Source organism: Dermacentor andersoni, chromosome 2 (genome assembly GCF_023375885.2).
Source record: "Dermacentor andersoni chromosome 2, qqDerAnde1_hic_scaffold, whole genome shotgun sequence".
NCBI lineage: Eukaryota > Metazoa > Arthropoda > Arachnida > Ixodida > Ixodidae > Dermacentor > Dermacentor andersoni.
Window position 1 is genome coordinate 240,326,001 of NC_092815.1, and position 26,348 is coordinate 240,352,348.

General features: G+C 48.5%; 1 protein-coding gene across 10 annotated transcripts in view; it reads left to right on the top strand.

Moving 5' to 3' along the window:
- LOC126539898 (glycoprotein-N-acetylgalactosamine 3-beta-galactosyltransferase 1-like) overlaps nucleotides 1–26,348 on the top strand; it is a 166,537-nt gene that overhangs the window by 95,700 nt on the left and 44,489 nt on the right. The window contains exon 1 of one of the 10 annotated variants that reach the window (XM_050186712.2): nucleotides 19,062–19,204. The exons of the other annotated variants lie outside the window; for them this stretch is intronic. The gene's annotated coding sequence lies outside the window, so the exon portion shown is untranslated. Of the gene's footprint in view, nucleotides 1–19,061; nucleotides 19,205–26,348 lie in introns of those variants that run through there. 10 annotated transcript variants of the gene reach the window in all.

Sequence of the window (26,348 nt, forward strand, 5' to 3'; positions counted from 1 at the left end):
GTGGCGCGACTGTAGTGAAGTGTTCCAACTGCGGAGGATCACATGAAGCTTCATCGAAGAAATGCCCACATATTAAGAAGGAAATGGCCATCTTGAAAGAGATGGCGAGAGATCATTCATCTCATCGCGAAGCCGCCGAAAAAATCAGGAAGCGACGTTCACGTCGCCGGCGCTCCTCAAGGAAGGCTCCTCAAGGAAGGCGCATGCCACTTCCTACAACACCACCTCCTCCTCCACCGCCCAGGCCAGACAATGTGGACAGGACCGCGAAGAGCAAGTCCACTGAGAAGACCACGTCTGCCGAATCTTGGCCGGCTCTACCGAAACGACAACATTCACCAACAGACACACAGCAAGCTTTCGCTGGACAACCCCCGACGTCTACTGTCGGCGATTTGTGCGACCACGACAGGCAGGTGGCTGATATGCTGCAATCGCTAATTAATACAATGCGCATTATACTGAACAAGCTGCAAACACCAGCAGCTCGAAGCGCTCTGCAAATACTGGATGCACTAAATCCAGTGCTTGCTAGCATCGTTTAAGCATCATGGCTCGATCAATAGTCCCCTTCCGCACTGAACTTAAAAGTGCGTCGATCTTTCAATGGAATGCCAGGGGTCTAAGGACCCGTATATCAGACTTTCGCCAATTCATTTTCACACATCGCTTCCCCATACTGGTCATTTGCGAACCAAATACATCAACTCCACTCAGACTGTCCGGTTATGAATCTTTCGTCTCGTCCACATGCGGTGCGAGCACGAAAGTGATAATCTACATCCGCACGGACTTAACATATGTCGCTAATGCGATAGAGCCTCATGACGACAACCAATATGTCTGCGTAAATGTCCAAAAGAAGAATGTGTCATTTACATTAATAGGAGCCTACATATCCCCAGCGGGTCACTTTGACGGTGAACGACTAAAGAAAATATTACAAATGAACAATGGCCCCTGGGTTATCACAGGTGATTTCAACGCGCATCACCAGCTATGGGGAAGCACTAAAATTGACTCCAAAGGCAGGAGCCTTGCCTCCTTTGCTGCCGACCATGATTTGTGCTGCGTGAATGACGGCAGCCCTACATTTCTGCGAGGCACGACCTACAGTAGCTGCTTGGATTTAACTTTGGTGTCAAGGCGCTTTGCCTCGAGCGTCCAATGGTTTACAGACATAGAAACACATGGAAGCGACCATATTCCAACATACATAAAGATTAGAGGAGTTGAGCAACGCTCCTCTACTGCCTTGCGTACAGTTGATTGGTCAAAATTTCAGAAGGATATGGATGACACATGTCAGGAAGGCCTCTCACACACTATCGAAGAAGCAATCGCAGAAGCATTGAAAACATCCATCTGCTCGCTTCCAAGGTCAACAAAGCGAACAGACTTGGACATGGAACTGGAGAGGCTGCGTGCAGCACGCCGACAAGCGGAGAGGAGGTATCGGCGCACGAAGTCCGTCTTGGATCTGAGGGCTTCACGACGCATACAAAAGAAAGTCCAGCGTCGCATGGATAAATTGGAAGATAAGAGATGGAAAGCATTCTGTCAGTCGCTTGATCCCCGCAAGTCGCTCTTGCACATATGGAGAACGGTTAGGGGTCTTCGCTCATCTCCGCATCAAAGGAAGCCCTTCGCTGCTCTGGCCCTCTACCAACTCCGCTCGGAACTTCAAGTGGCTGAAGAGTTCTGTGCACGGGTTGCTGGGTCCGTGGCCATCATTACTGACGTAGCATTGAATGACATCCCTGAGGCACGTGTACCAGAAATGAACGTGCTATTTTCACTCGAAGAACTCGATGCTGCGTTGGCGACCTGCCGGCGTTCTTCGTCACCAGGACCTGATGGCATCACGTATGCCGCCCTATGCCACCTTGGACATAACGCACGTGATGAGCTGCTCAACTACTACAATGAATCTTGGCAGAACGGCGCCGTTCCTAAGCAATGGAAATTGAGCCGCTTGATCCCCATTCTGAAACCTGGAAAGTCTCCGCTTGAGATCTCATCATATCGTCCGATTGCGCTTTCGAGCTGCGTCGGCAAAGTGATGGAAAGAATGATTCTTGCTCGATTGGAATGGTACCTAGAACGATTCAACATCTATCCGGACGCCATGACAGGTTTTCGTCGAGGTCGCACGTCCATCGACAACGTCATTGACATCGTAACATGGGTCCAAAATCAAAAAAGCCTCAAGCGCCTATCTGCGGCACTTTTTCTGGATATAAAAGGAGCATACGACAACGTCGCCCACGAGGCCATACTAAACTCACTTGAGGCTGTTGGAGTTGGTGGCCAGATGTATCAATGGATTCGGGACTATTTGACTGAGAGGCGTTTTTTCTTACAGACCGAAGACGGCCCAACTTCAGACCATTCCATCTGCCGTGGTGTGCCGCAGGGTGGAGTGTTGAGCCCTATTTTGTTCAACCTCGTCCTGGTAGGACTAGCGGATTACCTACCGCAGACAGTACATGTCTCAATATACGCCGACGACATTTGCATCTGGGCCTCTGCGGTGACTCGCCCTCAGCTAAGAGCCAGGCTTCAGCGGGCGGCAACCATGACGGCTTCTTATCTCCGAGAGCAAGGCCTCAGTGTGTCTACTGAAAAGTGCGCATTACTTGGTTTTACGCGGAAACAAATGTCATCGTATCCTGTTACGATCAATGGTCAAGCTGTACTCTATGTTAAGACGCATCGCTTTCTGGGCGTCATCATTGACCGCAACCTCTCATGGAGCCCTCACTGCGTCTATTTGAAGAAGAAGCTAGTCGCCATTGCTCAGGTCTTCCGATTTCTATGCGGGAAAAACTGGGGTACACCAGTCCATTCTATGTTGCAGCTGTACAGGGCTTTGTTTCTCGGACTCCTTCGTTACAGCCTACCAGTATTGTCAAATGCATGCAAGACGAACTTTCGCGCCTTGGAGAGCATACAAGGTCAAGCCCTACGCACGTGTTTAGGGCTGCCTAGGTGCACCTCAACAGCAGCGACAATCGCCATCGCAGGAGACCATACAATCCAGACACATGTAGCTGTCGACTCTCTCAGAGCGCACATTCGCCATCTGTCAAGGATCCCCGACCATCATTTGGCCTCCCTACCAGCCGAGAGACCTCAAGCGACCTTTTCACGAGTTATTAGCGCTCATCATGAGTACATACCGGCATCAATTACACCGGCGGCGAAGCCTTCCTCTCCCCTGTGGTGCCTGCGACAGCCTCAAGTGAATTTTGCTATTCCTGGAATTACAAAAAAGTCCAATCATCCATCGCCGGCTCTGAAGCAACTTACACTCATATTACTGCACCAGACGTATCATGACCGCATACATATATATACCGATGGTTCCACCTCACCTACCAGCTCAACTGCCGCATTCGTCGTTCCAGCCAAGAACGTTACAGTTAAATTCAAATTGTCGCACACGACTACATCTACATCGGCAGAACTTGCAGCTCTCCATGCCGCTATGATGTACATCACCGAAGAGCCTACAGAGAAATGGGTCGTATTTTGTGACTCAAAGGCAGCCCTTCACAGCATCAAGTCCGCATTACGTCCCAGAACTTACGAGCAAATGACATCTGAAATCAGGGAACTGCACCACCATGCTCTGGAAAGTGGACACCACATTATATTTCAGTGGATTCCTGCTCACTGTGGCATCGTCGGCAACAACCTAGCTGACAAGGCTGCCCGGTGTGCCCACGAAGATACCAAGACGCGTCCAACACCTTTGGCGAGGGCGGACGCTGCCAGAGAACTTCGCCGACTTGCGCGTAAGAAGTCCCAAGATCTCTGGATTTCAAGTGGCCTAAATTGCAGATTACGTAAACTGGACCCCACGCTACGGCTACAACTGCCATCTAGCCTTCCCCGCGGCGAAGCAACCTTGTTGTGTCGCTTGTGGCTGGGAGTGGCGTTCACGAACGCATACTCCTACCGTATGGGAATGGCCGAGAGCCCGATGTGCGACTCCTGTGGGTGCGAGGAGACCATCGAGCACCTATTGTGTACCTGCCCTCGCTACGATGTCCAACGCCTCTCTCTGCGGGCAACTTTACGCAGACTGGGCTCGAGATGTTTCACCGAGTCAAAGATACTCGGACCGTGGCCACACCCGTCACTAGCTCGAAAAGCGATTCGTGCACTAGTGCGGTACTTGAAGTGCACGGGCTTAACAGACCGTTTATAGTGTCCTTGTGTATGGTGTCGCTCCCACACGTACTCAGTGCTTCCTCTCTCCCTTTCTTCCTCTTTCTATTCCCCTTTCCCCCACCCCCAGTGTAGGGTAGCAAACCGGATGCTGTTCTGGTTGACCTCCCTGCCTTTCCTACCCTTGTTTTCTCTCTCTCTCTCTCTCTCTACATATATCTGGGACTTAGAAAATCGCACAGAGCGGAATAAACACTCGTCAGTTCACGTTAAATGTTACGCATGCACAAAAAGGGCAGGCAACGTAAGGCGTGGTTACAGCCAAGGCGCAAGCCTTTTTCGAGAAAGTTTAATGGTGGGTGATGGCCGCACCATGACAGCGAACTGGCGTTGTACTCGCATGCTGCTCGGAAAAATAATGAGGCCGAGCAGGTAAGGTAGCACGTGAGCGCGCTCGCATGCGGATCGGGGATGTGATAAAGACCGCGTACGGAGTAGAGACCGTGTGAGGTGCCTGACGTGACATTTGCGAGAGATCGCTGCGCAAGAACAGGAAGGATGTTCCGCGCCAAGGACTTGGACTGAACGGCTGTATATATGGCCCGACGTCAGCGCCCTCGCTTGCTGTATACAACGTCGCCCTTTGCGTTGTCGATTATAAATACGAATCGTCTAAAGCGTAACTTTTGCAGTTCGACATGTAGCACGCGTCTCATTTCAGTGCTCCGTTCAAGGTATACGCGTGCCCACGGCATGGGGGAGTGAGGGAGAAGTAATGCAAAGAAAGGCAAGGAGCGATATGGAAAACGCCAAAGTGGGCCGTCCAAAACATGCCGCTTTGTGGGAACCGATGCTCTCTTTATGATGGGGCACGCACACTTCCGTGGAACATCTATTGCATGACAGCACACCCGCAACAAAGGAAGGAAGGAAACTTGAATCTGTATTTATTTATTTTTTCCCGTATGCTTAACTCGCGCCAGCGGCATTCACAACCACCCATGCACGTTCAGGTGTATTTGTACGCACACGTGCGCACATTTAAAACGAAGTCTGTTGAGCGAGCGGGATCGAGCCAGGTACATTTCGACCCTGAGACGAAGAGTAAGCCGTGGCAGCCACGGGCTTCGCTTGTGCGTCGCTATACTGCAGGCATAGCCACGAGCAGGTCGGGCCGTTCAGAATCGCCCGTTGACTTGAACTCAAGTTGTCTTTAACATCGAAGCGATGTGCCATACATAGGGGCGCCATGGTCGAAATATTGTAGTTCACGGCGCCAGGCTTGTAGTCGCGAAGATGGCGTTTAGCGTATGCAATAACTTCAGGAAGGTTGTCAAAGGCAGCTGCGTTCATGTCGGATCATGCAAGTACATTTTGCATGTCGCTGTTCAAGTGAGAGAGAAGTGTCAGTGCACATGAAGGTCGCTGAGGAAGATATATGCCACGACTGCGCACGTCTTTTCAAATGTCATCACGGTTGCTCAAAGCGCCATTATCTATATCGCCTAAACAGAGCAGTAGGCAGAATATTTAGACCCTGCGATAAAAGTGAGCGGCAAGTTCACTTATTTCGAGACAGGCAACATTACGGAGGATGATGAATGTGGGGTTGTTTGTCTTCCTCTTTTGGCCGTGTGTAGATTTAGGTATAGTTTTACGCAAATAAATTGAAGTTAGCGTGCAGGTGAAGCAGAGGTCTTCCTAAGTGTTACACTCCTTTCGCAGTGTTCCATTTCATCTGCGGAGAAAACGGAGATCTTTCTTCCATGACTAGCTGTACGGTGTAAAGCCTTCTCCGGGCCTCTTGTACACTCCAGATAGTTTGGAGCTAAGTGCGTAATTTGGTCAGATAAAGATGATTATAGAGGCTGCAAGAGTGGCGTCAAGTTCCTTGGTCAAACATTTCACGTCTGTTTATAAGATCCAAGTGATAGTTCACACGCGTGTAGCACCACTGCGGGTGAGAGTGGCAATCTCGCCAGGAACTTTCCCGCATTAAGCTGCCGCCGGTGTTGGGACAGAAGGGCTAGAGATGCGAAAGGATGCCGTAGTTTAGAGAGAAGTGAAGACTCCGCGGCTTTCGCCATATGTACAACAAAGGCTTACTGCTGTCGAGCGAATTGCATTTTCAGCGCTATAGGATTGCAATTCGTCGATGGGGCGTTAAATCTTCTGTATGCCTCGTGCCTGTCTCAGGTGGTGGATGTACTTAGTGCTCCTACTAAATCTTTTCGACTCGCCCGTCGAATCACAGGAAGTCTCTCAAGTTCGTTCTTGAAGCACATTCGATTAGCTGTTATTAGTGTCACGCTGCTCATGGACGATCTCAGTGCATCTGCAATCGCATCACCTGCACACCGAGTCACTACCTCGGCACAACTCTTGCATATGCAACTGAAGTTTTGAGTGAATGCTTCGTATCACGCATGAAGAGAAAAGGCCCCCAACTTGTGGTCTGTCAAATATGTAGGATACGCAGTCAACCACCGCGGCACACCGTTGTCAGGTAGACTTCTTTGGCCCGCGCCAATGTGCTGAACTGCTAGTGTTCATGATGATGAGGTCATGTTCAGAAGGTAAGGATGCAAAATGCCTGCTCCTGAAACATAGGTGCTTCCACGAATAGGTGCTGTACGTTTATACCGCCGGTTGTTATTTGTAGGTATGCATTTATCCTTCCCTTATAGAGGGATTCGAACTTCCGACTATGGCAATCGAGCATTCGACATAGCTCAGTCAGATAATCCCATAGGTGGCGAGGCTACCTCATCGCCGACAAGTACAGACCAGAGGGCCCTACATGCTTAAACACTTCTTTGATTTATCCGCTATAGATGTGTGTGTGTGTGTGTGGGAAGGGGGCGCCCATTATAAAGCCAGCGCGATGCATGTCGGTAGAGTCAGTTTAAGTCCATTTAGTATATCTCAAATGCCTGAAAACATGCTTGAATTGTCCGCGTTATAAGGGTTTTGATGATCGCAGTAGACGGCAGGGCATAGTATTTCTCAGTGGTTCTGACATCGTGGTTTGGGAGACTCCCGTACACAAGCGGCCATGAACGCGGCTAGATACACGATCTATTTCCGGCGGAATTGAACAGCACTTAAGAGTAGTGTGGAAAAAAATGAATATTAGAAAATGAAAAAAAGAAAAAAACATTCAGCGCTTACGGCGAATTCACTGACGCGTCTTGAGGGAGCTATACCAAACAGTTCACGGTCTCGGCTGCCTGTCTCACGCATCGGAGAAGTCTTTCCGAACGAGACGGAACTGGTACTGACATTGATGTCATTAATCAAGTTATCGAGAAATCCGCAGAGTAAAATAAGCCTCTCTGTATAGCTTTCATAGATTACGAAAAGACGTTTGATTCAGTAGAGATACCAGCAGTGATACAGGAATTACGTAATCAAGGAGTACAGACCGCTTACGTAAATACCTTGGAAAATATCTACAGAGATTCCACAGCTACCTTAATTTTGCGCAAGTAGGAAGATACCTATAAAGAAAGGGGTCAGACAGGGAGACACAATCTTTCCAATGCTATTCACTGCGTGCTTGGAAGAAGTATTCAAGCTATTAAACTGGGGCAGGCTTAGGAGTAAGGATCGACGGCGAATATCGCAGCAACCTTCGGTTTGCCGATGACATTGTTCTATTCAGCAACAATGCAGACGAGTTACAGCAAATGATTGAGGACCTTAATAGAGAGAGTGTAAGTGTGGGGCTGGAAGATTAATATGCAGAAGACAAAGACAATGATGAATAGCCGGGCGAAGGAACAAGAGTTCAGGATCGCCAGTCAGCCTCTAAAGTCTGTGAAGGAGTACGTTTACCTAGGTCAATTAATGAGAGGGAACCCTGATGATGAGAAGGAAGTTCATAGAAAAATAAAAATGGGTTGGATCGCATACGGCAGACATTGCCAGCTCCTGACTGGAAGCTTGCCATTATCATTGAAAAGGAAGGTGCACAATCAGTGCATTTTACCAGTGCTGGCATATCGGGCAGAGGTTTGGATACTGACAAAGACGCTTGAGAACAATATAAAGACTGCGCAAAGAGCCATGGAGCGAAGATTGCTAGGCTTAGCATTGACACAGAAAGAGATTTAAGGTAGAAAACTTGGCTAGTTGTTATCTTTGACGTCAAATGCATCTTTGACGGCAAAACAAATAAAATTCTTGCACAATAAGGTGCATCTGCGCATGCGCTTCAGGGATTGATCACTTCGCACGTGTCTTTTTGCATATATATTTGTGTCCTCCTCAGAATAAAGCCAGTTGATGTCTAGCGTTCGGTGTGTCTTTTTTCATGTTCCTGTCCGTGTCCTTTTTTACGGGCTAGTGCAGTGTCCCCTTATACGACAGAAATAGAGCGGTTTGGATCAGAGAGCAAATGGGTATAGACGATATTCTAACTGACGTCAAGAGAAAGAAAATGGAGCTGGGCAGGTCACGTAATGCGCTGGTTAGATAACCGTTGGACCATTAGGGTTACAGAATGGGCAACAAGATAAGAGAAATGCAGTAAAGGACAGCAGAAGACTAGGTGGCGCGAGGAAATCAGGAAATTCGCGGGCGCTAGTTGTAATCGGTTGGCGCAGGACAGGGGTAACTGGAGATCGCATTGAAGGGCCTTCGTCCTGCAGTGGGCATAAAACAGGCTGATCATGATGATGATAATGATTTATCCTTCAGTAACAGCTCTCGCAGTCTTTCACATTAAGACGTTCCCCAAGGCGATACATACACACACCAGTACTCTTGAAGGACACGGCGCTGTATATCACGTAGATAGATACCGTATGGCTCTCGTCATAGATCTGCACCGCGTGAGGAAAATGCAGGTAATGTCCGTGTGACCACAAATTGTATGTTGGCTGCACGTTGAATGTTTCTCTCCCTCTCTCTCACTCACACGCCTTGAAGGTATGAATTCGTAGGCAGGTAGTTTCATGGAACTTTGCAGTTTAGGTTCACATATGGCTAATATTTGAATCCGGTTAGTGAGTACATACGGGGTAAACATGTCATGAGAGACCTGATGTATATTGTATGACACTGTAATGTCTATGCACATTTACGCCTATGTTAAGTGACGAGAACGGGTGAATCATGATGTCCATGCTGAAGGCTTGCATGTGTATTCAGGGCTTCCAGCATTTCTAAGGATCTCTGAGACTTACAAGTACTGGAACGCTGGCACCCTTTCCGCAGCTTAGTCAGGGGCATGAGAAGGGCATTAACTAGTGACTGCAGCCTGATGCCGACTTGCCTGTATAGCTCTGGCATTTATCTGGAACAGATGTCGTGTTGAATATTATCGCCGTATTGTGTAAGCCAGAGATTAGTGATCACGTTCTCCTTAACTTCTTTGTTTTTGCAGTCAGCTGTGATTGGCCTAAGGGTAAAAGAAAGTGGCGTTGATGGACCTGGAATACGTGTCATAGACGCTGTGGCGATACTTGATCAATGCCGCTGACAGCAACGTCGTGTTGGAGTTTCAGGACGATCCCACCGCTCTCACCAGTTGTTGGATCTGTAGGACGATCCCAATTGCTGTCCCCCAGATATTTGGACCTTGCCGTTGGGTGCGGGAGTTGGCCGAGGTTGAGGAGGACTTTGAGATGAAAACTGGAGGTTTATTTACATTATTTACAGTGAGAGTACAAAGAAATTAACAGTCATAAAATCATTACGGACCGGCAGCAACTCGGACGCTGCGGCCCGTGGCAAGAAGCTCGAAAGAGATGAATGAAGGAATGCTCTCTTGCTGCTCCTTGTCTCTAGCTTTTAAGCCCTTCGGTGTCTCGAAGTCACGTCACGTTCGGCCAATTGGCGAGCCCGCTCAGGTGACGCCATTTTCAGCCAATCGGCGAGCCCGCTCAGGTGTCGTCATTTTCGGCCAATGGTAGGCGCCCGTGCGATTGTGTCACACCCGGCGCAGAGTGTCGCTCCTTGGGCTCCAATTGTCCGAGGGCTTACTTCTCTCTGCGGTATTGCCTTGCTGGTCTGCAACTGCCTTCACAAAGGCGGATGGGGGGATTGCTGCCAGGGCTTCACGGTGCATTACAACCGTCTTGCCTCGGGACCCACGTTACCTGGAACAGTGCCAGGCTCTCGCTACATTTTCGGGAAGAGTCAAGCAGTGAATAGCTCCACCTGCGGCGCACGAGGTGGGGGACGCCAACTGGTTTGCACGTGCCGCGCCTCGGGAACGGGGTAGATCTGCTTCTGCGTTCCTTACTTAGGTGTGGCGCGATTCGATGTGGTCTGGTGAACTCGAAGGAGGCTCAGGAAAAGGTCCCGTATCTAACAGTCGCCAGCGTCGTTGTCGAACAATGTGTGCAGTTCTTGGCGAGATGAGTGATATACTCCAGCTGTGTTTGAAGACTGCCATTTCTTTCCGCACGTGAGACGCTGCTGGAATGGCCGGTGACATCAATTCGCTGGCCATGAGGAACGCTGAAAGAACCTGCAGGGTACTGGTGTTGAGCCTCGTTTGACGAACTTCGGGATCCTGGGCCCTGGAGAACGTACGTCAAACAAACAAAGCAACACAGCGCTGCACCACGTGTAAGCGCAGGCTCTTCACCCCTGACTCGCCAGGCTATTACTGAGTCAAAATGAACCCTGATCTTTTATTTCCCCAATTTTGACAAAGCAGTTCCAACCACCTTTCCAAACCGCTATTCATTTCTTCCCGAATGCCGACAAGGCCAGAGTGACATTGTTGTTGCAAAACAAAGGGCCGTTGTCGTTGCAAACAACAAATGAAAACAGCCGAACATAACTTAAGTGGTCTAACTACACGAACAGCATGTTTCCAACCTATCGCAGTGGCGTACTTATCGCACGTATTGGGGCCACTGAACAGTCCGGTCAACTCTACAAGTACGTAATCACAAGCGCGCTAGCTTTGTGGTCCCTATTCCGAACCCGTACTTGCGTCGCACGCGAACGTTCCATCACGCTTACTCACGTGTCTTTCTCTAGTCCATACAGGACACGTACCTTTAAACGAACAACTACACTTGCGTAAAAGTTACGCACTCCGTAGAACCCTTAAAAATGCGTCTGCTAATAACTCGTTCCACGCATGCTCACTAGAGAAGTCAGAATACGGCTGCCCTCAACAAACACGAGCAACCCAGTCAAAAATCTGCTTCCGTTCGTCCACACAGGACACGCGCCAATGGAACTAAGAACGCTTCTCAGTGCAAATCACGAACTCACTGAAAACTACGCGGTTAACTTTAGAAAATAAAAAAGACACTTATAAAAAAAGAGGGTTAACTAATACACACGCGCGTTACGATAGGCCTCTCAGCGAAAACCTTGACACTCAGGTTACTCACACACACAAAAAAAGAAAGCCTATATACTCATTAACTAACACTCGCGAGACTAATTGTTTAAATAAAACACCTCTTTCAAACCTCGGAGCTTCTGAAACGAAAACACTAAGAAAGCTTATACCTTACTTATTGAAAGAAACTCTAGCCTCAAATCGCGAACATTTTCAAAATGTTCAAAAAAAAAATAAAACAAAACAACACGCTTTCCTTCTGCGGAAGCTCCCTTGGCCTCCCGTTTCAAACGCTTACGACTGACTCATACTTTTGAGCCGTACTCGAGGTGGTCATGGTTCGAAAGCTACACTGGCTATCCAGGGACAACAAAAGGGCTAACTCAGTATCAACTCCTCCAAGACGTTACAGCCTCCTGCCAATTTGCGTCCTGGCGCCCCTCTTTCATCACGAACTGGACTGACCGCGTCGCGACTCCCTACCACCTGGTCTTGTCTTGCCACCTTGCGCTTCCTTGTACTACACGCTGAACTTCGAAAAGAACGACGGATCGACAAGGAACACAACTTCCCCGTGCCCTTTGTCCGCGTCCGTGCAGAACATACTTCTCGGTCTCTTTTTGACCTGTGGCTCGAACGTCTTTGATGCGTCAACATCGTCAACGACGACCGCACCTTTCTTTGTCTTGCGCCCTGGCTTTATGCGTCTTTCGCCGTCTTTGGCTGCGCTACATTAGCCCCCGCATTCCGATCTTTAGCGCGCTTCTTTCTACGGCGCTTTTTCCTCGAACTCTCTTTCATGTCGCCTTCTCGTGCCTCGTGCTGGCCGGTACACATTTCGTCGGCCCGGATCGGTCTCTTACCCGCACAGTCTGAATGATCTTTAACTAAATCATCCCTCTTTTGGCTACCTAGAATGGCGGAGAGCTGCACCGATCCCTGAACAATGCAGTGGTCTTCCCTTGAGCTACGGAGCTCGCAATCCTGCGAACTGCCCTCAACTGCATCGTCCAGCTGGCACTTTACTTCGGCACGCAGATCTGACTCGACATGGGTGCTCGTGTCTGTCGGGTCAACAGTACCCTGTACCTCGCTAACGACCTCGATACCATGAGATGCGACGCACACGCGCGGTAACTGTGCCAATTTGTTCGCAGCTGGCCTAGCTGTCTCTACAGTCCTCTGTTGGCACAGCACCTCGTCACTCTCACTCTGGCCTTTAACGGCCTCTGTTGCCACTAAGGCATCGTTACCGGCTAGTCCTTTCCGTTCACCTATGAATGTGTAGCCAATCTCACAGGCTTACTACTCTTCTCGTTGGCTTTTGGCGAAAATCCGCTAGATACTTACTCATTCTTTTGCTCCGTACTGTCTACAGAATTATCAGACAGGCGTTGTCTTTGTTCCTTTACCTGCTGAAAATATTGTATCTGTTTTTCCAATGCTGCCTTCTCTTTCTCGTTCTTTTGCTCACGCTCCCGTTCTTGACGCTCACACCTAATCTTAAGTTCTTGACGCTCACGCTTACGTTCACGGAGCTCACGCTCCAGTGGTTCTTGTATCGCCTCCCAAGCAATCTTAATGCTTTCATCATCATTGCCACTATCTTGAATTGCATTTATGATGGCTGGCTTTTTCATCTGTTCGTCCGCCTCAACTCCCAAGTCGTCGCACACCAACAAGTCTAACCTCGTCAACCTTCTAAGATCCATGGCAGCTGCCCCGACTGGTGGTTAGAACTGTTTTCCTTAATTAATTTGTGCAAACACACAATATGCAACAAATTCTCGATTCCTAGAACTATCAAAATAAACACAACATTTGAGGTCTGGCGAATCAAAAAGGAAAAGAACCACACGCTCACTTGCGGTTGCAGCACCCTGCCATCTGGTTCATTGGTCCGCTCTTCCCGGTTCTTCAGGACTCTCTGGTTCGAAGGCTCGCTCTTCTTCGCTGTTCCCAGTTCCTCAGGACTATTTTGGACGAAGGCTCTCTCTTCGCTGTTCCAAGTTCCTCGGGACTCCTTTGGACGAAGGCTCTTTTCCGCTGTTCCGGGTTCCTCAGGACTCTCTGGGTCGAAGGCTCTTGTTCGTTGTTACCAGTTCCTTAGGACTACTCTGGACGAAGGGTCATCCTTAGCGCTGCCACCTGTAGTTGGATCTCTCTGGTCGAAGGTTCATCCCTAGCGCTGCCACCAGTTGTTGGAGTTTGAGGACGATCCCACCGCTGTCACCAGTTGTTGGATCTGTAGGACGATCCCAATTGCTGTCCCCCAGATATTTGGACCTTGCCGGTGGGTGCGGCAGTTGGCCGAGGTTGAGGAGGACTTTGAGATGAAAACTGGAGGTTTATTTACATTATTTACAGTGAGAGCACAAAGAAATTAACAGTCATAAAATCATTACGGGCCGGCAGCAACTCGGACGCTGCGGTGCGTGGCAAGAAGCTCGAAAGAGATGAATGAAGGAATGTTCTTTTGCTGCTCCCGGTCTCTGGCTTTTAAGCCCTTCGGTGTCTCGAAGTCACGTCACGTTCGGCCAATCGGCGAGCCCGCTCAGGTGTCATTTTCGGCCAATGGTAGGCCCCTGTGCGATTGTGTCACACCCGGCGCAGAGGGTCGCTCCTTGGGCTCCAATTGTCCGAGGGCTTACTTCTCTCTGCGGTATTGCCTTGCTGGTCCGCAACTGCCTTCACAAAGGCGGATGGGATGATTGCTGCCAGGGCTTCACGGTGCATTACAGCCGTCTCGCCTCGGGACCCACGTTACCCTGAACAGTGCCAGGCTCTCGCTACACTTTCGGGAAGAGTCAAGCAGTGAATAGCTCCAGCTGCGGCGCACGAGGTGGGGGACGCCAACTGGTTTGCACGTGCCGCGCCTCGGGAACGGGGTAGATCTGCTTCTGCGTTCCTTACTTAGGTGTGGCGCAATTCGATGTGGTCTGGTGAACTCGAAGGAAGCTCAGGAAAAGGTCCCGTATCTAACAGTCGCCAGCGTCGTTGTCGAACAATGTGTGCAGTTCTTGGCGAGATGAGTGATATACTCCAGCTGTGTTTGAAGACTGCCATTTCTTTCCGCACGTGAGACGCTGCTCGCGAATCCAATCTGTCGGCACGCCCGCAGAGCAAAATGTTTTAGTGAATTAGCATTCTTAGGGTACTTCACGCACTTTTGGGAGACTATGTGTGTATGTGTCTATCATCTATGTTTGTATCTGTGTATGTTTGTGCCTAACTGGGCAGTTCATGGTCGAATGAATAGCGCATCTGGCTGCTTTGCTGAGGTAATAGGTTTCGAAACCAGCCAGCAGACCAACTTAGGTATCCGAGTATGTAGTAGCGTCTACATACGTACCGCTCTTCAACGGGCCTCTTTCCCGCCGGCATGGGTCACTATAGACACGGGACTGGGTGGGCACCGCTGTTCGAAGAAGCTTTTTGACGCCGACCTAAGCACTGGGCATGTGCCACTCGGTCTGCGCTGGTCTCCAGTGAACCCCTTTGGTGGCAGCTCGGGTCACCAGTTATGTGCCAGTAGGTGTGTGCCGGTCTTCAACGAGCTTCGTTCACGCCAATTTTGGTGACTAGGTCTGTGCCACTGGGAATATGCCGCTCTAAAGTGACGAAAAAGATCCCTTAGATTTATCCGGTGCTGAGCGGAATCGAACCCCCACGTCACAAGCGTTCCTCAGACAGCGCATTAGTAGCAACCCAGCGCATTAGTATGCAGTGCTACAAACGCATTGGGTTTGTGACCCTTTTCAATGGACACCTTTCACGGCAAAGCTTCACCGAACTTCCATAAACGCACTGGGCATGTACCGCTCTTCAATGAACTTCTCGCCAACTTGGGGAACTGTATATGTTCCTCTTTACGTGCGGCAAGCGAGGCGACCATTCTCAGCAATCGCAATCACTAGCGCACCACGCTTCTCGCCTTGTAGATCACGCGCAGAATTCTCGGCAGTGCCACCAGATGGCGCAGCGTGTCCATAATGAAGCGCGCTAGAGGAGCCCAGTTGCCGCATTACGCGTTTCTCAGAATTCGCACGCACCGGAGCGCCATGCATTTCGGAGACCACGCGCAGGCTTCGCGGCGGCGCCGCCACATGGCGCCGAGTTTTCTTAAGGAAGTTCTCTTTATAATAACTCAAAGGGAAGCTCACAACTTTTCAAAGCGAGATCGGGATGCGTAAGAACACGCACCTATAAAGCGAGATACAGTAAACTCTCATTTGTGCGAACGTCGGTTTATCGAATATTTCAGAATAACGAACTTTAAAAAATCCCCGGCAGTTTTCTTATAGATTCTATGCAAAACTGTTTCACTTAAACGAATTTCGGAACAGTCAATATTTCAGTTTAACGAACTCGCTCAGAGGACCAAAGCTTGCACTGCACTGCACTGCAGGCGCACCCGATGCCCGCCTTCATCAAACCGCCGCTCCAGCGGCAATGTAACGTCGCTGGCGCTATAGCGCCCTTGGGGCAAAGCGGCGGCGCGGAAAACGAACCGCAACGAGGCATGACCTCCGAGATCACCCGCACGAAACGAGCACGCATGTAATTTCGGGGGCCATGAACAAAGTAAGATCGCTGGTGCTTACAACGCCGCCAGAGTAAAGCGGCGATCTGTCACACCACAAACCCCGTGGTGTGTGTTTTTTTCCGACCAGCTAGTCGTGGCATGGTCGTCGTCTCTTTCTTTCCAGTCTCGTCGGTGGCCCACGTGGTGTGTTTTTCATTGATATATACAAATTCCATTTCACACATTTCTAACACTATCGCTGTCATGTCTTTTCTTCCATGAATTGCACTTCAAACTTCTGACTCTGTATGCCATGTCTTATGTTGGTCTAGTGAATATTCAGTTTAGTGAACTTTCAGTTAAGTGAACTATTTCCTTCGGTCCCTTGAAGTTCACTCAAGTGAGAGTTCACTGTATAAGAAGGAAGAAGAAGCATGTGTTGCTGCGGTAAAGCTAGGGAAACTATGGAGCATGTTTCATTAGAATGTGAAGACGTCTACCCAGCGGTTGATTTAGGCACCACTGGCCTCCTTGAAGCCCTTGGGTTCAGCGGGAACAGTGGAAAAATAAACATGTCTGCAATAGGCATTAGTAAGAGGCGATTGGTGGAAGAAGTGTAGGGAAACTACAAAAAAACGGAGACGTACAAAAGCACAGTTCGCAATAGGGGATCAGAAAATTCATAGTGTTCATAGTGATCAGTTCATAGTGTTTTTCTTTTCTTTTTTATTGTTTAACCTAGGTAAGACATTAGGCAGTATAAAGCAAGAGCTTGGTGGCACAACCCACCGCCCCGTTCCAAAGGGGGCGCTCATAACATCCATCCATCCATCCATCCATCCATCCATCCATCCATCCATCCATCCATCCACCCATCCATCCATCCATCCATCCATCCATCCATCCATCCATCCATCCATCCATCCATCCGTCCATCCATCCATCCATCCGTCCATCCGTCCGTCCGTCCGTCCGTCCGTCCGTCCGTCCGTCCGTCCGTCCGTCCGTCCGTCCGTCCGTCCGTCCGTCCGAAGCATGCAAAGGAGTCGCGCTGCAGTACATGCCTCATGCATAACACCGTTTTTACGGGGATAATACGTTGTGTCACTGTAGTAATTCCACGCTAGCGCATTGCAGTCGACAGTCATCATGAGGTGGGTTTTGCTGCATTTTTTTAGATCGCCGTTAGTGTCTCGCGGTGCAGCTTCAGGGGCTGATGTTGTCAGTGTTTTGATCAGCTGCATTTTCACTTCGCGGTTTGGCGAGCTGAGCGGTCCTATATTTTGAAAAGGATGCTACTACTTTTATGTTGCTCTTTCTTTCTCTTCTGTTATTGGTGCGAATTGCGGGCGTAGGTATATAAAGGAACAGCCCAACGGTGGGCATCCGCACTAAGTTCTTTTGTGAGCAATATCACCATGCAAGGCCACCATACCGGGTCTTTCTACGAAGACTTTAAGTAATAGATAAAATTGCATTCTTGAAATAAAGGGACGCTTTTTCCATAGATGTGCCGTCAATGGTGGCGACCACGGAGTGAGTGGTCACACGAGGTAATTAGCGGCTAATGAACAAAATTCATTAGGGAACTTTAAAACATTTACATTCAGCGGGTTTATCGTATTTCGGCAATTAAAGTGAGCTCTCCGTACAAGCCACATCTAGTTTCGGATCTGGAAAAATGCAATTAGCCGCCGAACTGTGGCACGAAGAATTTCGGCTATCAGAGCGCACGAAACCGACATTGGGAGGCTGCAGCGAGCGCCAAAGCCGCGCCCCTCGAGGCGACGTTCTGCTCACGTCTCCCAGCAGCAGGCAGCCAGCGCGCTGCGACAGCGAGTAGCACGGCCGGAGCCGCGGCGCTCTGGTAGCCGAAATTCGTCGTGCCACTGTAATTGCATTTTTCCAGATCCGAAAGTATATATGGCTAGTACGGAGAGCTCACATAAATTGCCCAGTTACGATACGCCCGCTGAATGTAAATGTTTGAAAGTTCTCTAATAAATTTTGTTCATTAGCGACTAATCGCCTCGTCTCATCCACTGACGGCACGTCAACGAAAGAAGCGCTCTTTTTTTAAAAAGCGTCTGTTTTTAAATATTACGTAAAGTTTTTGTGTAAAGATCCTGTGCATGTTTTAGCAGTATTGATAGCGTTATTTAAAGGTTGCATGTTGCTTACGAAGACATCGTGATCTGCGCACGTAAAGTCAGCGGATGAGAATGTCAGTGATTCATAGTCGGCCGTTTGTGTGTTCTCGCGTCTATGTTCTGCATGCCTGCTTTGAAAGCGAACTTTTTTTGGCATACATTCCCGCTTTTTGCGTGGCTGGCGGCTGGGTCGAGCGCTATCTCGGGGGCTAAATTTGTCGACACACATACAAACGTTACGTGAAAGTACCCGCGAAATGGCGCATACAACCGTTGTATGATCGCCAAGTAGTCCACCTCTCTGCTATCTAACAAAAGATAACTTCCTGCGTAAAAACTTGAACATATAATATCGGCTCACAGGCATCTCTAAAACACACAGACATGTTTATGGAGGGGTTAACTGCATTCCACGGATCATTGTGCATCCGCCTTTGGTCATTCCTTGTGAACGATGTAGCGCTTAAATATAAGCATGGCAGGGAAATAATGTTGTGATCCCGTTTTGGTGGACAAACATGGACATTCTGTGATATCACTCGTTGCTTGGGGTGAAAGTAGACAAAACTGTACGCTTTGGCGTCTGTTGTGAAGTATTTAATTAACCGCTTCACTAAAGCTTCGCTTCACATAGATTCCAACGTGTCCGTTGTATCGGCATTTTTGTTTTCATGCCACGAATGTCAGCGAATACTTTTTCACAAGTGTTTTAAGGCCTCGCATTTCGTCGACTGTGACCTTTGATGGCTCACGAGGAGCACGGACGGCGTGCGATGCCGCCCCGACGGTGCACCCCGCGGAGGTTTGGCGTCGCGAGGTTCGACGTGTATCACGCCTCCTGGCGTGCAGTGTGTCGCGATCGCAGCTGCCGCAGCTGCTGGCGGCGGGAGTCGGAGGAGTCGCGTGTTGTGATGCGTGCATTGCTGTGCAGCTGCGTTGGCCGAATCGTTGGTCGTTTTCTTCGTGAAGCGCCGTTTTTTAGGCAACGTACGTCCTCTCTTCTTTAGACCGAAGAGTCCGTGCCTTCGAGCATGTCTGATGGTGAGCATTCCCGTGCTATATCGCCCGAACATTGCACGAACTTGCTTGTCGCTAACGTCGCCCACCGGGCAACGTTGGGTACACTGCACATGACTTCAAATCTGCTTGGGTTTCTTGTAGGTTGTTATAGGCGCCCGCTGATTTGGTGTTCGCTACCTTTAAAACAGCGTATTCTTGTGCGGCGTACAAACACGTTTGTGCGGTGAAGCATCTCGCACAAGGCTTTCTGAAAACAGAGACTAGAAAAGAAAAGCTTAATTTACCTGCAGAACTCAGGCATTCCACCGGTTCAATCGCAGGCGACTGTATTTGCGGCTATGGTTTTCGCATTCCACCTTTTTTTCACTATGTTGCGGCACGTTCGTTGACCGGGGCAGAAATTAAGCATAATTTTTGTTTTGTATCAGTTCGATTTGAAAAACGATATTGTCTAAATATGTAACCAGATTTTTGTGCCTTCCAAAGATAGAGCAAAGAAAATTCACCATAACAATGTTCTTCGCAAGTTCTTTGATGTTGCCGAGCGAATGCAGAAGTTAGGTTCGACACCTGAAATGAATATTACACAGTTCCGTGACATTAAAATTTGATTATGATGCAAAACGTACTTGCTGGATGTATCGAAAAGAAGGGGAAAAAACGCACTTGAGTTGTGACTCGGGGCGTTCAGGAAAAAGGCGATCGCGTTTGTCTTCCGCTTGCAACAATCGGAAAGGAAGTGCATTGAAGCAATATATGCAGCTGAACTAGTTCTATGCTGACGTTCTTCTATTATAAATACACGCGAGACTCACTGAATGTCACGGGATAACTATTATAAATTTGAGCTGCAACCGTGGTAAGTGGCCTACTTCTGCATAGCGTTGGCGAAATCCTCTGAGGAGAACTTGAAGGCTGCTGGTGGGCGTAGGTGGACGGATGACGAAGGTGTTAGGCTAGCAGAAGAGAGAACGCCTCGGATATCAGAACGAAAGATCGGCGGTTTGAAACGCGACCTATGGACGCCAGTTGTCTTGTAGATTTGAAGATAAAATAACTAGAAGATACATTTGGAGGTGTCTTAACTATTAGATTTTTCTGTGGTGACACGTTTGGAAGAACTTCGTCAAAGTGTACGATTTTGTTATTACTGTGTGCTCCTTGTGTTGGTATTGAATCAGTCAGTCAACCTTTATTTCCCGTTTAACCATGGAGGAGGATCAGAAAAAAGGCCTCAACTTGACACCACCGCACGCTCGTTTCGTGCTGCGTCTCCCGTTTGTGCTGATCTTGTGCTGGGTAGGCTCGTTTACAGGTACGTCGCCCTATTGGGCTTATTTTGTGCTTGGTACGCTCTTTTTGTGCTACGTCTCTCTATTGGGCTTATTTTGGGCTTGGTACGCTCTTCTTGTGCAACGTCTCCTTTTTGTGCGTACTTTCGGCTGGGTACGCTCGTTTTGTGCTACGCCTCCCTTCTGGACTTACTTTTTGCAGGCTACGCTCGTTTTGTGCTACGTCTCCATTTTGTGCGTATTCTGGGCTGGGTACACTCGTTTTGTGCTACCTCCCCCTTTTGGGCTTATTTTGTGTTGGGCGTTTTGTGCTACGTCTCCCTTCTGGACTTACTTTTTGCAGGCTACGCTCATTTTGTGCTACGTCTCCATTTTGTGCGTATTCTGGGCTGGGTACACTCGTTTGGTGCTACCTCCCCCTTTTGGGCTTATTTTGTGTTGGGCGTTTTGTGCTACGTCTCTCTATTGGGCTTATTTTATGCTTGCTACGTTCTTTTTGTGCAACGTCTCCCTTTTGTGCGTACTTTCTGCTGGGTACGCTCTTTTTGTGCTACGTCTCCCTTCTGGGCTTATCTTGTGTTGGGCGTTTTGTGCTACGTCTCACTATTGGGCTTGTTTTCTGCTTGGTACGTTCTTTTTGTGCAACGTCTCCCTTTGGTGCGTAACTTTCTGCTGGGTACGCTCTTTTTGTGCTACGCCTCCCTTCTGGACTTACTTTTTGCAGGCTACGCTCGTTTTGTGCTACGTCTCCATTTTGTGCGTATTGTGGGCTGGGTACACTCGTTTAGTGCTACCTCCCCTTTTGGGCTTATTTTGTGTTGGGCGTTTTGTGCTACGTCTCTCTATTGGGCTTATTTTATGCTTGGTACGTTCTTTTCGTGCAACGTCTCCCTTTGGTGCGTACTTTCTGCTGGGTACGCTCTTTTTGTCCTACGTCTCCCTTTTGTGCGTACGTTCTACTGGGTAAGCTCGTTTCGTGCTACGTCTCCCTTCTGGGCTTATCTTGTGTTGGGCGTGTTGTGCTACGTCTCTCTATTGGGCTTGTTTTGTGCTTGGTACGTTCTTTTTGTGCAACGTCTCCCTTTGGTGCGTACTTTCTGCTGGGTACGCTCTTTTTGTCCTACGTCTCCCTTTTGTGCGTACGTTCTACTGGGTAAGCTCGTTTTGTGCTACGTCTCCCTTCTGGGCTTATTTTGTGTTGGGCGTTTTGTGCTACGTCTCTCTATTGGGCTTATTTTGTGCTTGGTACGTTCTTCTTGTGCAACGTCTCCCTTTTGTGCGTACTTTCTGCTGGGTACGCTCTTTTTGTGCAACGTCTCCCTTTTGTGCGTACGTTGTACTGGGTACGCTCGTATTCTGCTACGTCTCCCTTATGGGCTTATTTTTTGCAGGCTATCCTCGTTTTCTGCTAAGTCTCCCCTTCGTGCGTATTCTGGGCTGGGCACACTCGTTTTGTGCTACCTCCCCCTTTTGGGCTTATTTCGTGTTGGGCGTTTTGTGCTACGTCTGCCTTTTGGGCTTATTTAGTGCAGGCTACGTTCGTTTTATGTCAGGTCTCCCTTTTGTGCGTATTTTGGGCTGGGTACGCTGGGTCTTGTGTACGACTCCCTCTTGGGCTTATTTTGTGCTGGGTACGCTCGTTTTGTCGTGTGTCTCCATTGTGTGCGTGTGTTGTGCTGAGTATGCTCGTTTTTTGCTACGTCTCCCTTTAGTGCTTTTTTTTACTGGGTACGCGCGTTTTCTGCTGCATTTTCCTTTTGTGCTGGCGCTAAAATGTTATAGAAGCGATTGTTTACGTAATATCCTTCTCTTGCGGCGAACAAGTTAACTGGACAGGCGCGGCAATGCTTGAAGTATATGTTACAGGAACGGAAGCACGCGTGCGAGCGGCTACAAGTAGGGAATATGGGCGCTCAAGTCACCTAAATTTCTTCCGTGACAAACAGCAGAGTAAAAAGGTGCAGGGGCGTACCATGATGCTGGCCGCGCCATACGCAGCAGCCGCGGAAATGGAGCGCCCCCCTCCTTCCCCGATACCTTGCGCACGACGGAAGGCGGAGCGCTTTCTTCCCGCTTTCCTGCCTTGCGCGCGCGAGATTGAGACGGCATCGTCGGCTCACCCTCACGCGCTTTGACTCGCACATGCAGCTAACAGCGTGCGGCGACGATGTTATCACTCTTACACTTTATACGGAACATTACGGCGACGCCGAATACGTCGGCATAAATGCGCCTGGAGTGCCGATATAATTGCTATCGCAATAGTAAACCGCAGTAGTTCACAAATCTGGCTTCTCGGTACGGCCTGTTGGTGAAGCGCGTTTCCAGGAACTTCAACACTGTCGACACATTAAAAAAATCGCATCGATAAAAAATGTCTTGGGCTCTTTTCCACGATTGCAGAATGCATGTTTTTGTGATTGCTGTCGCTAATTAAAAATCTGCAGGCACTATTACCAAAATTTGCATGCACTAGATGGTTTCATATGTGAGTAATCTGCTTCAAAACTCAGCTTAAGAAAGCTGCAATACAGCGCTCTTGTTGGCTTACTCTGTTTCATCGTGATATCGAAGTGCGCAGCCATATGCCATTGTTTCATCACAATTCAGATCGAACTGACTCGAAACTGCTCCAAAATGCAATTTAGCCTGCTCCAAGCTGCTCCAAAAGGCAATTTTGTCCGCTCGAAAGCGCTCCAAAAGACAATTTTAATTGCTCAAGAATTGTTCCGAATTGACTTTGGGCATTCCCAACCCTGAATGAAGCAAATATATCCAACATTTATTATGTACATTTTCTCTTGTTTGATTCTTCTTCTTGAGTTTCTTCTTTATCTTCAAATTATATGATGGTGCCTTTGGATGATGCCGCTGTTCGCTGGCACATGCGTGTTGTAGTACGTGACGCAATTGAAGCGTGTCACGTTTGATGGACCTCGCACTTAGACGCGGTCGATGACGCTGCCTCCTCTCGATGTCAAACATTGTCAACCGTAATCCACTGCACTGCGGCTGCGTATGGTAAGGCTGCGCGGGCCCTGTCTTGACAGCGATCTGCGATGGGGACAGAGTGCGCCGAGTGCCACTAGCAGTGGGTGGACAGTGGGGCTACTTTCGGTATTGGCAATAAATTCCCTCTCTACGTAAATTCCCTGTCCCTGTCTAATTCCCTGTCTATTGGCAATTCTCTGTCTACGTTGTCATAGCCTCCTTTAATATCCAAAAAGGCTATCGATAAAGGTCTATTCTGAGCTACTGAAATCCATATGCACTGAGTTAGTCTAGATATATTATCCTCTAAGCGTTTGCGTGGCCTGAACCCATTATACAGTTCCCCTAGTAGATCATTTTTCTCCACTCACTCCGACAGTTCTAATTTTATGACTTCCATTGTCATTCAGTATATCACCGACGTTACTGTAACTGGCTTGTGCAAGCTTGTCTTATCCCTATCACCCTTGTCTTTGTAGATAGGTTCATCTTGCTTTCACGCCATCCAACCGGAGTTTTCTTCCTTCTAATCACTTACTTAAAAGCATTAGTCAGCAGTCCTTGCTCTTTGGACCGAGGTTTTTGATTAGCTGTATTGGGACTTCATTGGGTCCTGCTGCCGTAATATTAGGGACATTTTCTACAGCTTTTCTTTTTCTAATGAAAGCTTTCTATGTCACATTTTGATCTCGCGGGCTTCACTGTTGTTGCTGGATCTATTTGAGTCTGAACTACGGTTTTAGTCGTGCCGGAGTTATCCGGCATAACGTCTGTGATGCACCGCAGTGCGTCATCTTCTTCGTAGATGTTACCGCCTTCATCCCTTATAGCCGTTTGCGAATTTTTAGTTGGAGCTCCAAGTGCTCTTACACGGTTCCAGAATCTTTTTGGGGCGCCTTTGTCTCTTTTGCGAATGTTATGCACCCAACGTTCACTTGTGCCTTTAGTTTTCTCTTGCACGAGCTCACTGACCACCCTTTTCTTTTCTCAGTATTGGTGCCATCTAAGCAACGCCTCTTCGTGTAATCCCAACACTTTTTACTTCTGGATGATTCCTAGATGCCTGCGTACGCTCTTCTATAACTTGCTTTATTTCCTTGTTCCACCACTTACGTGGTTTTTTTGTTTCCATCCAACAATTTATTGCCGTGTCTGTCTTATTTCCTGCTGCATAACGTCTGCCAGTTCCTTAGATACCTAGACAGCTGTTGGAAAAGCCTCCATATTGTTCTCTACGTTTTTACCGTGAAGCTGTAGATGGCTAGGGTTTCATGGATTTTGTTCTCCGTGAAAAAAAAAAAAAAACCACCATCATCGATGGCTCATACCCCGTAAGCATTCATGCTCCCGTAAGCAAGCAAAAATACAATGGCTCATAGCCCCGTGAAGCAGAGGAAACAAGCACTCGGCAAAGTGAAACGATTAGTGTTCCACTTCCTAATAACGCATAAAACACACAAAACAGCAGGTCGAAAACTGTCATCACCAGTGGCTCATACCCCCGTGAGCTGGCTCATACCCCCTTAAGCAAGCAAATGATGCAATGACTCAGTCCCGTAAGGTTCATGGCTACTCACTTTGTGTGAATTAGCTGCGATGCCACGGCCCCTGTTGTCGTTGTCGGTGATTTCAATGTGGATGTGTCGGTGCCGAAAAGGAAGCGGTTCACGCGTTCCGTGTTTGAGACATATCTCTTGCGATGCCACACAGACCCGGCCCGAGCAATCACCCGCGTGCTCGATTTGACATTAACAAAGAATGTGATTGCCGTTGCGAGTGAAAAAATGACTACCGATCAAGACAATAAATGAGTGTGCTTACCTTTCGTCATGATGACCGCACACCAAGACAATAAATAAGTTCGTACATTTGCTCAAAATTATGTGTCACCTCCGTGTCGTGTACTAAACAACTTCGCTGGTCAACTACCTTCACAGAGGGGCATGGCTCATGATATTTTGCGATCTCTGTTATTTGCTGTTCGTTCATATTTAGAAATTCTGATGCTATTGGTTCGTGTTTTGCATGAGTATTTTTCTCAAACTTTATTGTTAAACGTCTGTTGTCGCTACCCAGGGTATTTTTTGCATGTTCGTCTATTATCATTATATCTAGTTGTTCGCAGACAATTTCTGAGACTAAGGCGTAGTGTATACATGACTGCCTGTTTTCGCATTGCTATTTTACCTGACCCTGACGCTTACTCTCCCGGTTAATTTCTATATGTTCTGTTGATAACACAGATCCAGCACTAGAGAACCATTGTAATCAGCATATCCGTCTAAGTTGTCCATGTCCGCGTTCATAATCACCTGGCCTGATTTCTTGAACTCATTAATATCGTTCTAATGCAATCAATCGATTCGTTATCTTTGTCCCTGTTATCACTACCTGTCCATAGGTAAGCTACTCGCAGCCACGTCTTTTTGCGCTGCCATGTGCCGCTAATCCATACATGCTCCTTACATGTCTATTTTACTCTTTGCCACTTGAGACCTCGCCTATTTACCGTGCCTACGCCTCCGCCTTTCCTTGGCCAAGTCATTCTGTCGCACCCTTGCCATGGAAAATTGTCACTAACAGGCGGCTCCTCCAAATCTCGGAGATGCGTTTCGGTCAACGCGTACACGCTAATCGCTTCGTCATTCAGCTGCGTTTGAATTATTAATTACTTCTCTCCACCTTGTGGGCTTCCGCAGAACTATTACGTCAAACTCTTGCCTTACTTTTCAGTTGCTTATAAGTGTGGCTTCGCCCTGCCATCTGCTAGCCGCCTGGCTAGCTTAGATGGCAGAGTGGCTGCCCCGGAAAGGCGGTGGTCCTGGGTTTGAGTCCCAGACCAGGACGAATTTTTCTTCAACTGCGAGGATTTTCTTTCCAGA